This window comes from Hipposideros armiger, unplaced genomic scaffold, assembly GCF_001890085.2.
Source record: "Hipposideros armiger isolate ML-2016 unplaced genomic scaffold, ASM189008v1 scaffold_493, whole genome shotgun sequence".
NCBI lineage: Eukaryota > Metazoa > Chordata > Mammalia > Chiroptera > Hipposideridae > Hipposideros > Hipposideros armiger.
Window position 1 is genome coordinate 798,383 of NW_017731843.1, and position 23,233 is coordinate 821,615.

Genomic DNA, 23,233 nt, shown 5'->3' on the forward strand with positions numbered 1-23,233 from the left:
TAGTACCCACCTGGCACTACTCATAGTTATTATAATATTATTGACTCTATTCCTATGCTGTACTTTATATCCCCATGACTATTTTGTAACTACTAATTCATATTTCTTAATCCCTTCACCTTTTTCACCCAGCTCTCCAACCACCCCCCACCCCAATCTGGCATCATTTAGTTTTTTGGATCTATGAGTCGTTTCCACTTCGTTCATTTATTTTATTTTATTTTTTTGTATTCCACATATGTGAGATCATATGGTATTTGTCTTTCTCTGTCTGCCTTATTTCACTTAGTATAACACCCTCTAGTTCCATCCATGATGTCACAAATGGTAAGATTTCATTTTTTATGGCCAAGTAATATTCCATTGTATAGTATATGTACCACATCTTCTTTATCCAATTGTCTACTAATGGGCACTTACAATACTGGCTATTGCAAATAATGCTGCACCAACAATGACTTTTAAAATATTCCATCAATGGCTAAACTTAGATATTTTTGCCAATCTGCACACACAACATATATCATACACTGTTCTAATTACGATACATTAGCAACCACAAAAAATGTTTTTAGTGATTACCATCCTTGGTGGAAACAGGGAAGGAACAGAGCTTTCACTTTTAATTCATGTACTTTTATATTACTCTATTTTTTAATAAAGAATAAGCATATTACTTTACAACTAAAATAGTTTTATTATAAAAATTTTAAGAAGGGCTGGCCTAGTGGCTCAGTTGGTTAAGAGCTCGCTCAAGAGTTTGAGCTCTGAGCAACAGCGGTTCGATGCCCGGCCCGAGCTGAGCAGCTGCTGAGCTGCCAACAGGTGGTGGGATGGCTCAGCTTATATATAATAAAAAATAAAAAAAATTTTTAAGAACACATTAATAAATCCAGGTTAGGATTATCTCTCTTTGTTATAATCCCTAGTCAAATACTCTACCAGAAAAAACAATCCTTGGGAATCAATTGAGACAAATACATGAGACAAGTTTATAATTTTTCCAAGACTACTCCAAAATAAGCAACATGTTGATCATGATTCAATCGACAAAATCAAATACATAACATGAAAGTGTGAAAACCAATGTGAATTATTGCATATATATGCATATGTAATAAGTATTGCAAAACAATCACTTAGCAATGAAAATAAAAATGTTTTACCAGATAGCCAAAACAATTATAGCCTGATTATTGAGATTACTCTACACTGTGAAAGAATTTAACTGTGTTCATTATTTAAATAATTTAAGCCAAACACTCTTTATGCATTACTCTTTTAAGCTAGATGAATAGTTCACACCCAGACATAATCATACTGATTTAGTTTTTTCACAAACGTAAGTGAAACATTTATGAGCTAATTAATTTCTTTCAAATCCACCGATACACTTTTAAATCCTTGAATGCATGTTTCTTTGCATGACCTGATTGTAATGAACACTACTGCATTTTTTGGAATTTAGAAACATAAACACATCTGTCTCGCCTGATGGTATGTTCCTTTATTCCCCAATGAAAGCTGAATTTGTTTTCCTTTCAATTCTCAAAAGACAGTGTGGCTCATAGCTAAATTTAACATTCAATTCCAGAAGCAAAGATTATGGTTATTATTATATCTTTCTCTTCTTACAATCTTTTATTTTTATTCTTATTAGCATTATCACATAGACTTTTTATTGTAAATCACTAGAAATTCTTTTAGGAAGAAGACAACTTATTAAAACTAAATTTAAAAGAATGTCACCATTAGTGACTTATTCACCTTTACTTATTTTACTAAATTAAAAAAAAAAAGTCTCTCCTAAAGCATAGTGTTGGGAAATCACTAAAAAATTTTATTTTAGAATTTATGGTCAAGATATCCTGAAGACAAAAAGGCATACTCCTTTGATAAGCACACAAAAATAAGCCAAAAAGACAACTTAATACAACTTTCCATATCCATTAAGGGTTCATAAGGTAGGCGGGGGGGAAGCTGAAAAGATAATGTGTCAAGTTTTTCTGGCACCTTTACGTGTTTGGGAAAATGGTACAAACAGTAACAGGAAAGGGACAAACTAGACAATTTCATACTTCCTGAAGCAGCACAAGAGAGTAATACTTTCCCAAATACAAAAAGGTCCAAGGTAAGCAGGCATTCTAAGTTACAGAGCACTTAGACAAAAATGAAACCACTTTACCAATTTTGATAAAACACAAGATAATTAAAGAGCAGAATGGGGTCAAACCTCAGATTTACCCAAAACGAAGCAAAAAGAACTTTGAACCATCAACTGGATTTCAGTCAACAAGTCTGTTAACTCTGGGAGTTGCGGTGGCGGGGAGAGGGGGGTCACTCTGAGTGTTCTCAGAACTGTATAAGGACATCTATAGTAGTATAAAAATGACACTACTTATCTTTTGAAGTTTAGTGAGAGAAGAAATTATCTGTACAACTAGAGTTCTCTAAACACTGATGTAATTCTTTTACTTAAAATGTATTCAAAAGTTAATACATAGGAGGGTATATACTTCATGATTCTATTTATCTAAAGTTCACAGAGAAACTAATTTATGTTAGAAGGATCCTGGTAATCCTGGGAGGTATGGGGTAGTACCTGGAATGCACCAGGGGCATTCAAGGGTTTTGGTAATACTCTGTTTGATTTGAAAGATGGTTATACATGGTGTATTCATTTTATAAAAATTCACTGAACTGTATACTTGTGATTTATGCACTTTTCTATATGTATCTTATATTTCAACAATATTACCAAAAAGTTATATCTATATAATAATTTAAACTGGACACTTTATAAGTAATCCAATTTGATATATGTAATTTACAGGAAGAAAATACAAAAGGTAAATAAACAAGGAAATGTTCAACCTCATTATTTTCAGGAAAATGAAAATTAAAACAACAAAACACCATTTTTTTCTCACAGATTGGCAAAAATGTGTGTTTTTTCTTTGATATTCTAAAAATCATTTGCTGGTGTCTTTGCCATAGCTGGAGGCAGTACAGACTTTACAGGGCAAACTGATAAGTAGCTATTATAATTTTGAATATGCCTTCATCATAGATTCCATCTCAGTATCTATCCTAGGGAAATACTCAATTGCAAGTATAAAGATGTTTCATTGCAGCATTGTCTGTAACCAAAAAATTAGAAACATAAATGTCCATTAACGGGGGAAGGGCTAAATAAACTGTGGTATATTCAACATCATGAAACACTACACAGAGGCTGGAAACAATGAGGTCAAGCTATTATATATTTTCTAAAATGAGCAACTCTCTAAGACACATTGCTAAGTGAAAAAGAGTAGAATACCATTTTTGGAAGGAGGGAACCACATCTTGCAAACCCAGTAAAAAAACCCCTATGCTATATGGTTTATATAGATACATAGAAGTACACATAAATCTGTGTAATAGAAAGATTCATGCCAATGTTACTATGGCCACTTCCATGAAGATGGAAGAAGCTGTGACTAAGGATGGTGGTCAAAGAGGAACAGACCTTTCAGTAATGTTTTAAAAAGAGGACATTTCCATTTGATACTTACATAATAAAAGGGAAAGAAGGAAGGGACAAAAGGAGAGAGAAAAGAAGGAGGGAAGATTAAGTGCAGCCAAAATAAATCAGCTTGCCAGTAATGCCAGTTATGCCTATTTTTCCATGATCCCATGATCAGTTAAAACGATTAAATTTTGAGGTAGAAATAACCCATACTTCATGGTCAAATTACTGTTTGCCATGCTTTAAACTCAAAATAAATTTTTACAAATTAAAAACCACTGAAACCATAAGTTGAGATAGGAATGACAAAGTACCCTAAGTAAACTAAAGCACATTGGCACCTCCCACCCCCAAGGATCCTTAGCCTAAAAACTGTCACTCAAAACCATCATTCAATTTACTTTGGAGCATTTACCTCTGTTAGCTTGAAGTTTAAGTCCATGTTTTGCTTTTCCCTTCATGAAACACAGAGCTAGCCAGTAAAATGTATAATTAAAGAACGAAGTGATGGACATACATAGACTGTCAGAAAGCAAACAAAGAGTTTACTGAAATACTTCCTACATGGAAAATGAGCCCAGGGATATATACAGTCTCATTCGTTAAATAAAGTTCTAGCAAAACAAAACAAAACAAAACAAAACAAAACCAAAAAACAATTATTTAAAAAGTTAGCAAAAACAGAATACTCATTTCTGATTATATATCCATGTCTACTTTAGTTAAAAACATAAAAGTTAAAGTATCTGTGTAAATTTACCAAGTTGTTTTAACCGTTTCATTTGAACAGAGAACAACTACCAATTAGAGTCACTTCACAATCATTAAAACTCATATAATAATATTTGCACTATTAAACATTAACCATCTTCAGCCAAGGTACTACAAAGAGTCTTTACCCTCCTGGGTCATATCAACCAGGTGAAGAGAGAAGAGCAAATTTGAAAAGAAAGGAGGGAGAGGGAAGCAATACAAAGCATGATAAAAAAAAATGCAGTGAATGTTTAAATTTTAAAAAATTATTTACAATAAAAGACACATTGCCATTAATCCCCCTCAAAATACTTCCCCTCTTTTCGAACACACTTATCTCATCATTCTTGCCACTTTCTGAAGCAATTCTGGAAATCCTCTTTCATGAGTGTCTTTAGTTGTGCTGTCGTGGCTGCCTCGATGTTCTGAATGGATTCAAAACGTTTATCTTTCATGGTCATTTTGACTTTGGGGAAGAGCCAGAAGTCATGCGGTGCCAGATCCAGTGAATAAGGTGCACGAGGACACACTGTAATGTGTTTATTTGACAGAAATTACCATACCGGAAGTGATGTGCGACACAGAGCCTTTCCTTTGTGATCAACAAATACGGTGAATGCTGCTGTCAAGTGCCACCCAACAAAAAGACAGGGATCTTCAATACAGGAAACAGCGCGGTGAACCTTAGTAACTGTGTGACAAGTTTCAACTTGTTCTGTGTAGTCAGTCAGGTATGAGCTACAGTTGAGAGAAGGTGTGTTTTAAAGCATGCTGTAAATCATCCTCCGTCATGACAATGCTCTGTGTCATGCATCACTTCTGGTACAGCAATTTCTGTCAAATAAAAACATTACGGTGTTTCCTCATCCACCATATTCACCGGATCTGGCACCGTGGCTCTTCCCCAAAGTCAAAATGATTCAGGACATCAAGGCAGCCATGACAGCGCAACTAAAGACACTCACGAAAGAGGATTTCCAAAACTGCTTCAGAAAGTGGCAAGAAAGATGGGAAAAGTGTGTTCGAAGCAAGGGGCAGTATTTTGATGGGGAATGATGACAATCTGTCTTTTACTGAAATAATTTTTATTTAAACATTCACCATATTATTTGATCACACCTTGTGCAAAGAAGCATATATTAAATGTCAAATTCATGAAAAATCTGTATGTGCAACAATCAGTTTGTAAAATCTTAGAAGTCTAGAGCTAGAATTAAGATCACCGAGCTTTAAACATCTTTTGGTTTCACAGATGATTATTTCATTACACCAATGAAGAAAGTGGGAAGCAAAAACATTAAGGGACCTGACTTGTGCTCACAGTGAGTGGCACAGCCAGTGGTGAGGTAGCTAGGCTAAGCCCTCCTAGCTCCAGTTACCAGCTCAGTGCTTTTTCCATTAGAAAGGGACCACAGATGGCTAAGACAATCAACTAAAACATTCAGAGGCATTAAGATGCAAAGAAGGCCTGGGCCTGGAGGAAGACTAGTACTCAGTCAAGCTAGGACAAAAGAGAAAAAGGGGCTGATCTCTTGACATTCTTCTTTATGGTGCACACTGTACAGTGAGTGATTGGTTAATCCCAAGGAAGTTTTCCCCAAATCTCAGGATTCCTGTTGGGTTTTGTTTCATCCAAATTGTTTCCAACAATGTGAATTATTAACAGCGAGTATTTTTTAAATGAAAATGTCACCAATTTTTTTCGGTGTAAATGGCAAGCACACTCACTAAATTTCAACTATTTCCTGTTATTACACAAGGTTTCCTTATAAGATACAAACGTTAAAACCACATACTCCCACACTAAGTGGAACATTATTATATGGAACTATTGCAGAAAGACTGGTTAGTATAACTATTATATCATATCTCTTCCCGGTTATTCAAGACTAACTTCCTTGTTCAAATTACTTATTATAGTCTTCCAAATGTTAAATATAGGGTACAATATAACCCAGCAATTCCACTCCTAGATATACATACCTAAGTAAAATATATGTCCACACAAAAACATATACATGAATGTTCACAGCAGCACAATTCATAATAGTCAAAAAGTTGAAACAACCCAAATAAAAGTGGTTTAGCCATCAGTGGATACCATTTAACAAAAGAAGGAATGAAGCACTTGACATATGCTATAACATAGATGGACTACGAAAACATTAAGTGAAAGAAGCCAGTCACAAAAATTCACATATTGTATGATTTCATTTATATGACATTCCCAGAACAGACAAATAATAGAGACAGAAAGTAGATTAGAGGTTCCGTAGTGGAGGCAGATGGAATAGGGGTGACTGCTAATGAGTATGAAGTTTGTTTGGGGGTAAAAAATAAATGTTCTAAAGTTAGGTAGTGGTGATGGATACACACCTCTGTAAAAAGTCTAAAAACCAACTGCCCTGTACACTTTAAATGGGTGAATTGTATGGTATGTGAATTATATCTCAAAACAAAAAATGTGAATTAGCTGGGAGATTACCAAAACATGAATAACTCTAACCAACTCTACCCTGGAGGTTAGGAATACCGAAGAAAGAGAAATTATAAGGATATCTACCACCTCAGAAATTAAAAACAAGAGTATATACAAGTAAAGCCAGAGGGGAAAAAAGGGGACCAAAAACTAGACATAGTGAAATCACTGAACAGAGAGACTAGACAGAAATATATCAAAATGTTACCAGTGGCTGTCTCTGCAAAGTGAGTTGGGCGTTTTCTCAAACTGTGTACAAAAATATTATTTTTATATAATAAAAAAAAATCCCAACATTTATTTCAAAGGGAAAAATTGGGAGCCAGGATTCCTTATATTACGGGACTGGATAGGGTCCATCATTAATATATCATTGAGGGTAGAGTAAACCACTAATGAAAAGTATGAAATGTGAATTATAAAATATAAAGACACTGGTACAATGTTTTCCATATATAAGAGTTGATATGCGAACATCAATAATTTTTTTCCTAATATAAATCACTCTGTTCACTGGAAGGCATAAAATACCACTGTTTCAGTGGAGCATGTAAAAAGTAACTTGACTGAACAAGGAATAAAATGTTTTTCTTCCTGTTTCATATTAAAATTCGTCAAAACAACACAAATTGATCACATTATTTCTAAATTCTACTGTTATGCCATTATATTTAATAAGACATTTTTAAAGTTACAGATTAATATAAAGTGAATGAAAACACCATCCTTTCATCAAGTAAAATAGTCAACTACATTCATAGTACTTTTTTCTTTTGATAAAAGCAAAATGAAAAAATAATGTGGAATGGAAACTGATTTAAAAATGTCTTATTAAAGGTAATGACAAATTACATTTGTGTAGCACAAATGCCATACTATAAGAGAAAGGGGAAATCCATGATCCAGGCAAAAAAAAAACCCCACCAAAATATTGGGTTGTCGGAAAAGTCATGACGTATTTTTCCATGTTTTTCATTGCAAAAATGCGTCATGACTTTTCCGACAACCCAGCCGTATCAAAGTGACAGGTACCTACTAAAATGAATTTTACAGATGAAGAAATCTGTTTGTGCCGTAGGTCAGAAAGCCAGAAAAATGGGAGCTCTGTGGGTCGCTCAGAACCTACAGGATGTCCCCCAGAATTATTACACGTGTCCACACATCTACCACCTACACGCTATCCAGAATAAAGACCCCAAGAAACTCCATCAACTAACTGTGAGACTGCTCTATATCAGGGGCAGGGTCAAAGATACAAGGTGCTGTCACTACATCACAGAGCTTCCCTTAGCCAACAGATTAATTCAGAAAGAGTAACCCCAATATATTATCTGTATCTCCACAGCAAGCAGTAAGTCAAGAATACCCGGTTATCTACCTCATTTAAAAATGAAAAATGTTCTTGTATAATTTTTTTAGAAAACCCATGAAGCAAATACGTTTTGTACCTACTGACTGCTGACATAACACCCCTGGATTCATCACCCATTGGGTTCATTCTCCTCTTATAAAGGGTGGCTTCAGAAGCACTAACAAGGGCAGCACAGTAGATCACAAAACCTGGGTTCCCTGTTCCATCTCTACTGATCACATCTGTGTAATTCTGAGAAGCAATACCAAGCCCCACTGTCCAATACCCCTTCCTCTGCCCTTTCACTGCCCAACCCTTACTTTCTTTAACTATGAAATGAGAAAACTGGGTCTAGATCATGGTTCTCCACGGAACAGTACTCCCCTAGGAGCATTTTAGAAATCTGTTGGGTGGCTCTTTGTTTATTTATTGTTTGTCTTCTAGCATACTCATACCTTGTGTTTTCTTTTCCTTTATATTACAGTTAGGGAATCATGCTGATTTATTTTAATTATGTAGGTAAAAAAAATTCATTAACTATAAATTTCATTTCAGGACACTAAAGAAAGCATCACAAAATACTTATTACAAAAAGGGGGCTTTGGGTTAGATAGAACTAAAAATTAATTAACTAGGAGATCTTAAAGGTTCTTTCCAGGCCTGTAATTTACTTATTCTATTAATATTTTGAACATTAATAGTGAACATGATGAGTTGTGGGCAACAACCAAAAAATACTAAATCTGCTTCTGCACTTGATTAAATAATTAAATTTGTAGAAAAGCAATTCCATCCCATCACCTAGGACATTATTTATCAGAACACTTGTACTTGTAAAAGGTAAAAATGTGTAAAAAAAAAAAAAGTCAATATTATAGTAGGAGCTTAGGAATACTAGTTCAAAAGGGAGCCGTGGAATTGGCAAAGATTCATGCCATATGTCCCAATCATCAAATTCAAAAATCACATTTTTTTGAAATGGGCATAATGTAAAATGAATCCTGAAATATTAAGATAAAGTTAAATAGATTTGGTGTATTCCCCTCCATCCCAAAACAGAAAAACTGGTGAAATATTTCAAATGCCATTTATCAAAAAATTATTAAAGCAGAATGGCGATGCTTTGAGGATCAGCACTCCCATTCTGGGAGTTTGGGCTAAGTGGTAAGGGAGCAGACAATCCAGATATCAAGAGGACACGATATCCCTTTACCAAACTATTCCAAAAGTTATTCCAAAAGTAAACCATATTATTTATAAAATATATATATTTTTTAAATTGATAGAATACCTACTATGGACCAGACCATAATTACATACACATACACACAGATGTGCGTACACACCGTGTGTATGCATGTACACGCGCACACACATATACTTATAGTTCTTTATATGATCACATTTGATTGCCATAACAACCCTTCAAAGTAGATTTTATTGTCCAGTTTTTTTCATGAAGAACATGAGATTAAAAGACATTAAATGATGCAGATTTCCATCAGTCAGGACCATATAGAAAAGAAGCCTTTCAAAAATAAGCCTAAAAGCTCTGAGTCAGGAGGAAAATGTAGTTAAAGAATACACAAAGTTGAGTCTTTAAAAAGAATCCGGTTAAGCTTCACCTACTGACGTAATATTATGTATAAAACTACTTTTTACTAAGTACCTGGTGCCTCTATATGCTAAGTACTTTCACATAATTATCTTATTTGATATTTCTCATAATTTACCTTTGTTGATATCATATTTGATAAGACATTTATCTTTTCATAGGCTCCACTAATCCGACCACAAAGGAAGAAATGGAAAACAGACCAGTGGTTGCCCAAGGTTAGGGAGAGGATGTGACTCTGAGGGGATAACACAAGTGAGTTTTTTGGAGTGATGGAATTATTTACTCTGTATCCTAATTATTGTGGGGGTTACACAAATCTACACATATTATAACATTCATAGATATACACCAAAAGAAAAAAAAGTCAATTAAAAAATTTTTACAAACAATCCAATTAAAAAATGGGCAGAGGACCTGAATAGACATTTCTCCAAAGAGGATATACAGATGGTCAACAGACATATGAAAAGATGCTCAACATCACTAATCATCAGAGAAATGCAAATAAAAACCACAATGAGATCTCACCTCACAGCAGTGAGAATGGCTGTCATCAAGAAGACAAATAGGGCCGGCCCGAATGGCGCATTGGTTAAGAAGACAAATAATGGCAAGTGTTGGAGAGGCTGTGGAGGAAAAGGAACCCTCATATACTGCTGGTGAAAATGCAGATTAGTGCAGCCGCTATGGAAGACAGCGTGGAGGTTCCTTAAAATATTAAAAATAAAATTACCATATGACCCAGCAATCTCTCTCTTAGGTATCTACCCAAAAAATCTGAAAACATTTATCCATAAAGATATATGTGCTCCGATGTTCACTGCAACTTTATTTACAGTGGCCAAGACATGGAAACAACCAAAGTGTCTTTCGAAAGATGTTTACATGAAGTTGTGATATATATATACACAATGGAATACTACTCTGCCATAAGAAAATATGAAACAGTGCCATTTGAAACAACATGGATGGATCTTGAGATTATAATGCTAAGCAAAATAAGTCAGACAGAAAAAATAGAGAACCATAAGATTTCGCTGATATGTGGTATATAAAACTGAAAACAACAAAAGAACAAGAAAAAACAATGAAGAAACAAAACTCATAGACACAGACAATAGTTTAGTGGTTACCAGGGGGTAAAGAGGGAGGGGGGTGATAGATGAGGGTAAAGGGGATCAAATATATGGTGATGGAAGGAGAACTGACTCTGGGTGGTGAGCACACAATGTGATATATAGATGATGGATTACAGAGTTGTACACCTGAAATCTACATAACTTTGCTAACAATTGTCACCCCAATAAACTTTAAATAAATACATACATTTTTAACTGCATTTCCTTAACAGCATGATATAGGAAATGGTATGTACAGAATATTTCTCCCAGACTTCACTTCCTTTCAATGCCAAAGAGTATGCTTTTAGCTCATTAAAAAAAATAACTATGTAGAAACATTTTAGTCCATAATTCAGTTTTTAAGAAGATTCTAATGAAGCAACTGTAAGCTTATCTTTTTAAAACATCAGTAAGTTCTTTTGAATAGCGTCATTTTAAAAAATCAAGTTTCTGTAACAAATAAAGACTTTACAAAAGTACCTTCCAAATTTCTTTATGAGTTCTGCTACATGAAACTGTATTTAAACTAAGTAATAAGAAGTCTCTACTGACAACCATTTCAAAATCAGTAAGGCAGAAGAAGAAATTACTCAGTTATCTCCCTCCATAATGTACCAAACATTATTATTCTTCAGAAGCTCTTATCTTACTGGACAATCTCCACCCCTGGGAGGGAGGCATCTTTCCAAATTTACAGAGAAAGAACATGGCATTCAGCAGGTTAAACATACATGCAGCCCACAGTTCCTGGGCTAATGAGATAGTGGAACCAAGATAAGCCAGAGCTTTAAAACAAGAGCAAGTTTTAGAGTGTCCTGTAAATAAGGGTATAAATTCACAATATGTATAAATTTATAAATAAAATTAACACTCAGTGCAAAATACTGATTTGTCATCTCTAAAAATAGACACCTGTCAAGTATTTGCTATGTGATATAAAATTCTTCCACCAATAAGGAAGTCTGAGACGATGCTAACAAGCCAATTTTATGCACTGGATGTGACTAATAACCAAAAACAAAAAACAAACAAACAAAAAAAAAAACAAGCTCTCCAGTATTTCCTGTTACCAACTAAAAATAGCTAGCATGTTAAATCAAGAACATAACTTATTGGTGATGTCCACCATATAAGCAGTAACTCAAGGATAAACCATCATAAACCCACAGCTTTCTTTTTCTCTCCTCAACTCTAAACTCCTTAAGGAAGCCAAATTCTTACACCTGGAATTCCAGGTCTTCTACAATCTGATCTAAATTAATTTTTCAAACATTTCCCAACTATTTAGCTTCCTAACACTCCACTCTAGCCATGGCTGAGTTTTTCCTTTTCCCTAAGCTCAGCGTGTACCTCGTCATGTCTAAGCTTTTGCTCTATACCCTCTTCACTTCACTTAAGGAAATGCAACGCACCCTACAAGACCAGCTCAATTCTCTCCACCTCCAGTAATCCTTCCCAAACTACCAGTTCAAACATTTTCTCCTTTCCTCAGAACCCCCATAAGGCTTTTTCATCCATTCATGATGTACACAGTGTTATTGTACTGAACTGATATTTATTTCATTTTTTCATGTGTGTGATTTCTACAGGACAGAGATCTGTGACATCTATTCTTGTATTATCCACAGCATATCACACACCTATGCAGCAGCCAGAAGATTAATTTTTTCTTAATTTTAGGTTACAAACTAATTTAGGGTGATACTTAAGTATATTTATATTATATATGTGATATAAATACCTAATATATGCTCAACCTAGACACAGCATTTAGTTTTCCCTTCAAAATGAAAACTTTTAGAACACGTGTTATCTTTCCTGCAGCTACTGCCTAAATGACAGCTTCTCGGCAAAACAAAACAAAACAAAAATTCCAATGGCAAATTCTATATTTCCTTTTGATACCACTCATTTAAATTATGAAAAGTTTATTGGTTATCATTTGGCTATATATATATATACCTACCTCTTCTTTCTCTCATTTAGGAGTCTCAATGACAATACTTGCCCAATAAAAGTATAATGTAAGCCACACATGTGATTTGAAGTCTTCTGGTCAGCCACATTTTAAAAAGTAACGAAAAACAGATAAAATTAATTTTAATAGATTTAGCCCAATATATCTAAAATAGCATCATTTCAATGTAATCAATCTAAAGTAAATTACTGATAAGCTACTTTACATTCATTTTTTTCATACTACATTTATGAAATCTGCTGTGTACTTTAAACTTACGCTGCATTCTCTGTTCGCACTAGCCACACTGCAAGTGCTCAATGCCATATGCGTTTGGTGGATACCACCTTGACAGTAAAGATTAATACACTTCTGCACACAGGGGTGTACAGTGCATACTGGTGACTACGAGGTAAGATTAAATCTACTCTAAAAATTTTCATGCTGTATTACAATAAGTTTGTTGAAAAGAAATAACAAGGATAATTTAGGCTTTAAAATTTGTGAATTTAAAATCTTAGACTCGTCCAACAGGAAGCAGCATCACTTCAAAGACCTAGTTTCTTGAAACTCTTATTTTACAGATGAAGAACCCTAGAAAAGTAATGTAACTGGGTGTATCAGTAGGCACTCCCAGGAAAATCTTTTTGAATTCTAGGCCTCCTACAATGAAACTTACCCTCTTCAACATCAGGCTTGCCTCTAAATTCGCCAAAGCATGCAGCCAGGTTATTTGGGTTTGAATCCCAGCTCTGCCACTTACTCGTAGTAACTGTGAAGCTTCCAGCCTGTTACCGCCTCAATTGTAAAAACGGGTAACAGCGGTCTGGGTCAAAAGGTCGTGAGAATCAGGTGAGTTAATACATGTAAAGTGCTTGGAGCAGCAATTGGTGCATAATACATACTTAGTAAATATTGGTTGTTATTATTACTATTAAAAGCCAACTGATGTAGCTAGATTAATAAGCATCTGTATGAAGTTAAATGCAAATGCCTCATCTGAAAGGTAAGAGTGTGACCAGCTTTTTGCAATGTTTTAAGAGTAATGGCGGGTTTCTTGTACAGAAGCAGCTGGAGCCCTGGGTGGCTCTCTTCAGGCCAGGCTGAGGCCACAGGGCACTCCTCAAGCCCTGAAAAGGCCTGTGGGCAACACTACCCTTTCTTGACTAGACTAGATGACACAGGACCGGTTCCTTCCCCCACTGCATCTCTGCTTCTTGATGGAGTGGAAATCCCTCCCCTTCCCTCACCCCCGGGTCTTAAGGAGGTAAAGAAAAAACATTACATTTGCTTTTATTTTACTCACACCTCATGAGTTATAATCTCTGCATAAAATCCATTTCACTTGAAGGGGAAAAAAATCCAGCTTATCAAATCTACCTCTGAAACACAAAATTTGTCTTTAATCAGACTAAGATACTTGCCAAGGTCATAGAGTGAGTTCCTTACAGAGCTAGGCCTAGAACTACCATCAAAGTCAAGTGTTCTTAACTCCAAACTATAATGAGGTCATTCGATAACTTATCAATGCAAGGGAAACTGGTCCTGTGGCAAAGAGTATTACAGATTGAGACAAAATGATTTGATGGTTTAATTAATAAAACATAAATTTAGAGTCAATTATTTTAACACTGTAATAGAGTCTAAAGAATCTCCTTAGGGTCAATGGGAAGCTGCTTTTAATGAGCATTTATTTAATTCCTTACGGAAATACAGTAACGGCATTGGAAAAAAAGACTTCGAGGACAGAATTCAGGATGTTGAGAATCTAATAACACAAGCTTCGCACCGACTGGTTATGTAACTGTTGAGAACCTAATACAACTTCACAGTGACTATATGTAACTCTGAACTCTGAGACCTTTTCTGGCTCTAAACTTCTAAGCATCCAGGAAGAATATCTAAGTCCACGCCGCTTAGGTGGGTGGGATCTAGGTGGGCTTGTGGTATGAAAGAAACACTTATTGAGAGCTAAAGATTATTTCCAGAGGGAAAAAAATGAAAGATAATATCTAAGAGCCAGAACCTGAAAAAGCAGGAGCCAGGGAGACAGCCTAAGACATAAGACAACCAAGCTGTTTTGAATATAAACCATTAAAAGGGAACAGAAAGCAAGTGTGATTCTAAGAGCAATGCTCCCAGGAAACTGCCACATTGGTGAGCGAGATGGCTGCACAGTCAGCACAGCCTCAGTCCCAAATCAGTCATTACTGAGCATGAAGCCATTACTTTTCCCCAAGTTATAAATGGATCATACTGTTACTTTAGCAGTAAGCTATGAAGACTGCATATACATGACCAGATTTTAGTGTTGGAATTTTTTAAAACTCACAGCCAAAGTACTCTGATACAAATTTACTAAGATTCATACTGATTATTGTGCTTCACAGGGCCTAGGTCTAACTGGAACATAATTCACGTGATTTGCGGTAATAACTACTAACACACAACCACACATCTCTAAGGTGTGAGCAATAGGAAGGAAGGGTCTCCCTAGTTTGATGCTGAGGACTTTTAAAGTTTTGATGGTTTTCTTCATAATGGCATTACTGAGATATAATTCACATACCATAAGCTTTACACATTTAAAGTGTACATTTCAGTGGTTTTTAGTATATTCACAGAGTAGTACAACAACCACAATCAATTTTAGAACATTTTCATCACGCTCACCTCTGCTAGAAGGGCACTTGTGGTCTACTATGTTTAATAGCTCTTTTTCCAGTTACCCACATAGTTTCTAGTCACCTGGTTCAGGTCTTAGCCCAAAGGTCACTTTCTCAAGAGGCCTTCCAGACCACCCAATTTAAAACTGTAACACTAACTTCAAGCATCATTCCATCACCTGCCACCTCAGCCCCCACTTTATTTTTTCCAGATACTGATCACACTTAGCATTCCAAATGTTTTACTTGTTTATTGTCTGTAAATTCCAGAGGGTAACAATTTTTGTTTTATTTACTGTTGTACCCCCAGGACCTAGAATATAACACCTTGTAAAAGTTTAATGTTTATAGAAGGGGGGAAGGGAGGGAGAGGTGAGAAAAGGAAGTGGCTTCACTACTACAAATTTCATTAAGATCTCCATTCTAATTTATTAAATTATGGGTTTTCTATAACATGTTTCTCCTCTAGAATGAAAGTCTAACCAGAGAAAACAAAAATAAATGAAGTTAGCCAAATCTGGCACCATTGCATACACCAATATCTATGCCTTATTTTAAACATTTGTTCCCAATGCTTCATTCCTTCTAGTAAAGGCTGAGTGCGTAAACTGTGTACCGCAGAGAACAAAAAAGTATCAAACAAAGTCACTTTCTTCCAAAAGCCTATACAGTCTTTATGAACAAGACATGCACAAATTAAATGCATGCTGCCTTTTTTTCCTGCTTTTGTTTTTAACTTTTAAAAAATGTGAATAGCAAATGCCTAATAAGTACCATAGAATTTTCGGAGAAATAAATGATAATCCAAGTGAACTGGAACAGTCAGAAACTGCCTCCTGGAGTAAATAGTGTTGTTATAGTCGGTGAAACGAAGGTAACAAGTAGAATCAAACTTAACACAACAGTTTATTTCTTGCGTACGTAAGAGTATCAAGGTAAGGAGGAAGGTTCAGGTTGGTGGACAACTCTCTTCCACACAGTTATTCAGGGATCCAGGTTCCTTCCACTACGGTTCTGCTTTCCCCAGCTTCCACCTCAGGGTGCCCAGCCAGCCAGCGGAAGAGGCAACAACACAGAGAACCACGACCTGCTCACGTTCCACAGGCTGGAGCGCGGTCCCATGGGAAATGAGAGCCGCCTCCAGGTGCAGGAGGAGAACGAATTGTGTTCTTCTCAGAGCTAGCAGTCTCTGCCACAAAGAGGATCTGAAACGAACCATGAAAGATGGGTGGGATGTATCCAGGAACAAGGAAACAATGATATGAATGAAAACAAGCACGTCAAAACTAAGCACTAGTATGTCTGGCTATATTCTGAAGAGTAGTGAGACAAGATGAGGCTGGTTTGGTCAATGGTTCCCCCAATGCAAACTAAAGACCAATCCCAATATGTTAAAGTTGCTACCAGTCTACAATGAAGTAAGAAAAGTAAGTACACGTTGATAACCTGTTAAGAATGCAAAATTAATTTTACTATTATATACATACAATTCAATTTTATATGACTTACATACAATGTGATATTATAAAGTTAAAATTTCAGGCTTTAATTTTTACATTAAAGTAAGTTATTCAACATGGCATATCAACGGTTCTAAGATAAAGCCCTTTCCTGACTATAACAAATTCAGTCTTTGTCCTGTATGTAAGCAATGCTGATTTACTTTCACTTTCCAGTTTGTTGTATATTTTTTAATACTTTAACATTTTCTAACAAGTCTGTTTTGTTTTAGAAACAAAACAGACTTTGGAAATTAGAACAGACTGGTTAGTCCTAAATAGTCATAAGGGTTTAAAAGTAAAAACAGGAGTTACCTGAGAGTGGGCAGAAAGTCTTACAAATAAATATAAACTATGCTCAGAATACATGCCCCAAAGATTGAAAAAAGTTGATTCTTCTGTACCCAGCTTGAAACTCTGTATAAACATATACCATGTATGACAAGTATTAAACTCAAAAGGGGAGTTTAAGAACAGTGAATTAGCAAATTAAAAAACAATCTGCTATTGCATTAACCCCAAATTTCCTTTTCTGAATAACTACTTTTAATCTAAAATTGGTACATTATTCTTAATATTTACCAAAATGTTAGTTACCATTTTAGCAATAAAGAAAGCAAAATGCTCTTTTTACTAGAGAAATTCAAATGTCATCGTTCAACTATGAAATAAGAATTTTATTTATAATAAAAGAATGTTAACTTTAAACACTAAATAAGTAAACAGTTAAGAATTACTGTGACCAATGGAAATATGTGCTTATTAAAGACAGAAAGCTAATTCCTAGCCTCTAGCAAAACCAAAGCTTTATAAAAATCACTTTTTCTACCTTCTCCCCTATATAACCCTAAAGGCAAGGGTTGAAAAAGATGACATGGCACAGCACGCCTCCTTAAAAATGGGAAGGAAAAAAAAACAACAAAGCTGCCAGAGAAATCAAAATGGTGCAAATGCCATTTATTGGCAACCTGGTGGATGCTTCAGGAAGTTCCAAACACGCCCGTAAATGTTAGTCGTGCATCTTTACAGTCAGCTTAGAATTATTCAACTAAGGGGTAACCAAATCAGATGAAAGCAACCATACAATGAAAACTTATCTGCTGGTAATTTCTAAAGTAAATAGTTTCCAATAGTAGCAAATATCTCTTATAATGCTTTTCATGGAAAATATTCAAGTATTCCTCGGTGAAAGATCAGACTACTTATTATTATTGTTCTTATTATTATGAAATTATTATTGTATAGTTATAAAAAACTATGTGTACCATATAGCAGTCTGTTAATGACTTACACATATTAAGAAATTATTATGAAAAACTACTTCGACCATATTAACAATCTGTTAAGGTTTGGATAATTCAATTAGTTTCTAAAGAACTTTCTGTTTATCTGAGAGCTACTGCTTTTTAAAAATTTAATGCATAACATGCTATTACTATGGTAAAATATGTGAAAAGTTACTTCTACAAACAGAATTTCTGTTTGCTGAAATTCAGTTTACCACACATTTGAAAAATGAAACAGTATTTGATGAATAATCCAACTTAATTATTTAAAAATAAATCACATTTTTAAAAAATTTCTTGCAAACATGTTACTAAATTTACCAACTTAGGCAAACATGTACATACTTATACACTTTGATCATACCAGTTTTAGTCATACTAAAAGTTGATGGCTAAGATTTATTAAATGTATGGACAAGCTTTAATTTTCCTCTGAACTCTGGACAAAGAAACAGAAACTAGATCTGCATTAGGGATTTTGTTCTGCACAACACAGCTCTTGCTCATAACACTCTTGTAGAGCTATTATCTTAAAATTACAATAAAATAATATTGGTTAATGACAAAGCTATGAGTGATATGACACTGAGAAAACACTAAAAATGTAAAATTAGAGTTTCAAATTTAGGGTGACGGAGTTCAATGGTAAGTCTCATAAAGTAAATAAACTTAAAAAAAAATACCAGAAGTCATTATTTCCAAATGAGACCTGTAGTCTTCAAAAAGACTGACTTGGGGGGCTACAATATTTACTCCAAAAATGCTGTCGGTGTTTATAATATTTGTAAAATTCCTTTTTGGAAAATCCCTACAAAACCTTTATTAGCACATTCTATTAATTATCCTCAAGGAATGGTAACAAATCTTCAAACTTGGAAAGTGGGTTTGAATTTTTGAAGCAACTGAGGAGTCACACAGGCACTGCTATAGAGAATATGATGAATCATCAAAAATAATAATATAACTTGGTCAAAAATGAGATTAAACATAAGGCAATGACAATTTTCTTGTGAGGCACCCCTGGAAAGATAAAGCCTCCCAAAGCGTATTTCTCAGTTGGAAGTCAATGTAAATCAACTTTATAACTAAATATCATTCAGTCCAACTCTCTCATTTTACCAATGAGAAAACTAAATTTCTAGGAGGTGAAAGAAACTGTCCCAAATCACCTATTTAGAGCCAAACTAAGGACTAAAAGCCAGGTCTCCTAATTCCTAGTTCAATATTCTTTCCCCAAAACTACACTGCCGGTGCTTCATGGTTTGAGAAGAGAAAAGTAGAATTGCCTTTCAAATCCATTATGGGTTTTAGTTTTCAATTCAAATTTAGGCAATTGGGAATCTCAAAAATTCTGCAAGACTATGCAATTAGATTCTAAAACACACTCATTTAGTAATGTCAATTCCAACTGCTATACAGAAGAGGCGGAGACAAGCTGCAGAAAAATCAACTGAGGATGGATAATACTCAGGTTCAAAGTAGTCAGGCCCTTAACTAGATCTAGCTTGGCAAAGCCAAACTTCTTACAACTCAATCAAAATGCATGAATGTGCTTTCATTCTTACGCAGACATTTACAAAATTGTAAATGATTGCCATCATTCCTGTTTCACATAATTGATTGAGCATTTACAATGCCGGGCAGTATGCTAGGGCACTTACACGACCTCATTTCATCCTCACGAAGACCCTATGAGGTGGGCACTGTTACATCCCCATGTTCAAGGGAAGGACACTGAGATCCACAAAGGTTAAAAAAACTTAACCAGAGGTACAGTGTGACAGACTGTATTTACCAATTTTGGCGGTGAAAATATCTCATAATCCACATGTTCTTTTTCTGATTAAAATAAGCTTTTTGTTTTAGAACAGTTTTAAATGTACAGACACATTGTGCTGGCCGTACAAACTTCCCACATACCCTGTTCCCAGCTTCCTGTTTCTAACGTCTTACATTAGTGTGGCACATCTGTCCCAATTCATGAATCAATATTAATACCTTTTGATTAACTAAAGTCTATGCTTTATTTAAATGTCCTTAGTGTTTCTGTAATGTCCTTCTTCTATTCCAGGACACCACATTACCTTTAGTCATCAGTCTCCCTAGGCTCCTCTTGGCTCTAACAGGTTTTCAGACTTTCCTTGTTTTTGACAACCTAGGAAATTAAAAAACTGACACCCCAGAAGTTTCTTTCTCCAGAGAAGGTGCTTCTCAACAACTCTCCTAAACAATTTCCAGAATCCAAACTGCTCGTCCTTAGAGTATTTAAAAGGTCTATGTTGGTCAGTGCAGTGGGCCTGAGCTGGCAGACCAATCACATTTGGAAACTAGATCCCACACTAATCTAATACTGTTTCCCAGTAACTGCACTAATACACCGTAGTATACTCAAAAAACTATAAATGAGCTGTCATGGTATATAAGACCATATGACTCCAAAATATAAGTCACATCATTCCCAGTGACAGGGCCAAGCAGGCAATGTATGAACTTCTCCTGAAGTAGCCGTACTCACTTTCCACACTGCTACGGAAAAACTAAGCTACAGAATTTTTTTAAATATTCAGATACTTCCTATTTGCTCATTTCATGGCAGGAGTGTTTATAAAATATTATTAAGTTTATTATACACATTTTAGGATTAAGTTGTGGCCAGGGCTAATTATAACATGCCTGGGGAAAAATTTAACCTACACTGATTAAAATTCTATTTATAAAGGAAAAATCTAAACCACAAAACAATGCTTAGTTTAGAATAAGAGCATGTACATAACTGCCAAACATAATCAATCCCTGTTTAGATGTCTCTCTTTCTGAAACACTGTAATTACAAAAAACCAAAATGAATTTTTAAGTGTTTCAAAATGAAATAGTCCTTCCATGATTTTCAAGGCTTATAATTACTTTCCTGAAAAGGTAAATACTCCAAGTTTCAATTTAACATAATACTAGCTCTAGAAGTTAACAGACTGAACATTTGATTTCTCTCTAAAATAAGCCAATGCTAACTTTCCTACAGCCACTTTTGGCCAATGCAAACCCCCAAGCTAACTGAATGGGTTTTTAAGACTCCTCACATGTGTGAAGTTACATTTCTATCCAACAGAGAAATGCATAAGGACACACAGTCTCTCATTTCCCATTCCCTCTTCAATCAACTACAGTCTGGCTCATTTTACTCCACCTGTTGACAGCATCCCATATGAGTGGCCACGTCCTCCTTGAAATGCTAGCCTCTCTTGGCTTTGGTGACACCAGTCTCTAGATTTTCTTCTAACCTCTCTGATCCCTCCTGCATGGTCTCTGGTTGTTGGCTCCTCCTCCTCTACTCAGCCTCTAACTACTGGGGCTTCCTATCACTCAGCCATTGGTTGTCTTCTTTCAATCCCTTCCCTCCTCCCTTCTTCCTCTGTGTTACCCTTATGCTGACCTTTCCAAAATACATCTCCAACACAGTCCTCTCCTCTGAGCTCCGGACTCACAGATTCAGCTGATTACCTGACACCTGGGTGTCTAACAGTCCTATCAAACTGAACATACCCAGAATAAATCCCATGGTTATTCCTACTCCTTCCTGTACCCCCACCTTAGCCCTCATTTTTCTCCGTCTCTGTAAAAGATATCAGCATCTACCCAGATTCTCTACCAAGAAACCTAGGAATCATCGTTCATGCTTTCCTTTCCCTGACTCCAAATATCCAATAAAAACAGCAAGAGACTTGTCAAATTTATCTCCAAAATATATCCTAAATCCAGCATTTTCCATCAACTTCATTTGCCACCACCTAATCCAAGCCATCATCCTCTTTTGCCTGGACTACTACCAACTTCCTCTCTTTCACTCTTGGCCAAACCATACCCCCACCTACCCACCATGAGTCCTTTCCCCGTACTGTGGCAAAAACAACAACAACAACAACAAAACAAAACAAAAAAAACTTAAACCATGAATCTGATTGTATGATTTCCATTTAAGATCCTTTATTGGCTTTCCATTGAGCCTAGAGTAAAACTCAAATCCCCACCAAAATCTACAAGTCTTATATGAATTAGTTCCGACCTGTCTTTCTAAGTGTATCATCTCCCCCCTTTCCCGCTCTCCCCCCACCCTACCCCTACATTCCAACCACTCTGTTTTGTCAAGTTCTCCAACAGGCCACTTCCTGCCTGGGGCTTTGTGCAAATTGTCCAGGCCGCCTAGAATGGTCTTCGCAGACATTGTACTTAATTACCTTCCTTTCTTCCTTTTAGGTGTCAGCTTTCACTATGGCTGACCACCAACTAAAGCAAGTTCCCTAGTAGTTCTTGTCTGCCTCAATCCTGATAGCTTCCTTTATGGCCCTCATTACAACTTCCAGTTATTTTATTCATTTGCCTGTTTTCTTGTTTTCAGCCTATTACTCCCTCTCACGTTACAATAGTTCTATAGGTCTAAGGGACCCGTGAGGACCAATGTTGATACTGTTCACTATAATAGCCTCAGCACAAGACCCAGCACTCTTGGAAAGAGCTCAATTACTACTTGTTGAATGGCTTAGTATAAAAAAAGGAAGAAAGTCAAATAAATTACTACTACTATTTAATATTTTTCGAGGAATTCAAAAGTAGTTTTACATTCATAGAGCATTTTCTAGTTGCCAATGTGTTTTCAAATGTCTGCCTCAACTGAAATACAGAAGGCAGGTGTTATTTCCATTTTACAGATACAATCATTAAAGCTCAGAGAGGTCAATGAATTCGTGAAAATAACAGCTTGTTAGGGGTACAGCTGAGGCTTGGACCCAGTTCTCTTGGCTCCCAACCCAGTCAGTCTTTGTTTCTTTTGCTTTTTTTTCTAATTTGTGTTTTGCTTTGGTGTACACTTTCAGCTTTTTTCCAACTGAAGCAGACAGTAAAGTGTACAAACCCTAAGTATATATACCGTATTTGCCGGCGTATAAGACGATTTTTTGGCCCTGAAAAATATGCCTCCAAGTGGGGGGTCGTCTTATA

The 23,233-nt window shown here is 35.7% G+C and overlaps 1 protein-coding gene across 8 annotated transcripts in view; it reads right to left on the reverse strand.

Moving 5' to 3' along the window:
- LCLAT1 (lysocardiolipin acyltransferase 1) overlaps positions 1 to 23,233 on the reverse strand; it is a 144,898-nt gene that overhangs the window by 97,317 nt on the left and 24,348 nt on the right. For 2 of the 8 annotated variants that reach the window (XM_019667287.1, XM_019667286.1), the window contains exon 2: positions 16,231 to 16,661. The exons of the other annotated variants lie outside the window; for them this stretch is intronic. The gene's annotated coding sequence lies outside the window, so the exon portion shown is untranslated. The remainder of the gene's footprint in view (positions 1 to 16,230; positions 16,662 to 23,233) is intronic. 8 annotated transcript variants of the gene reach the window in all.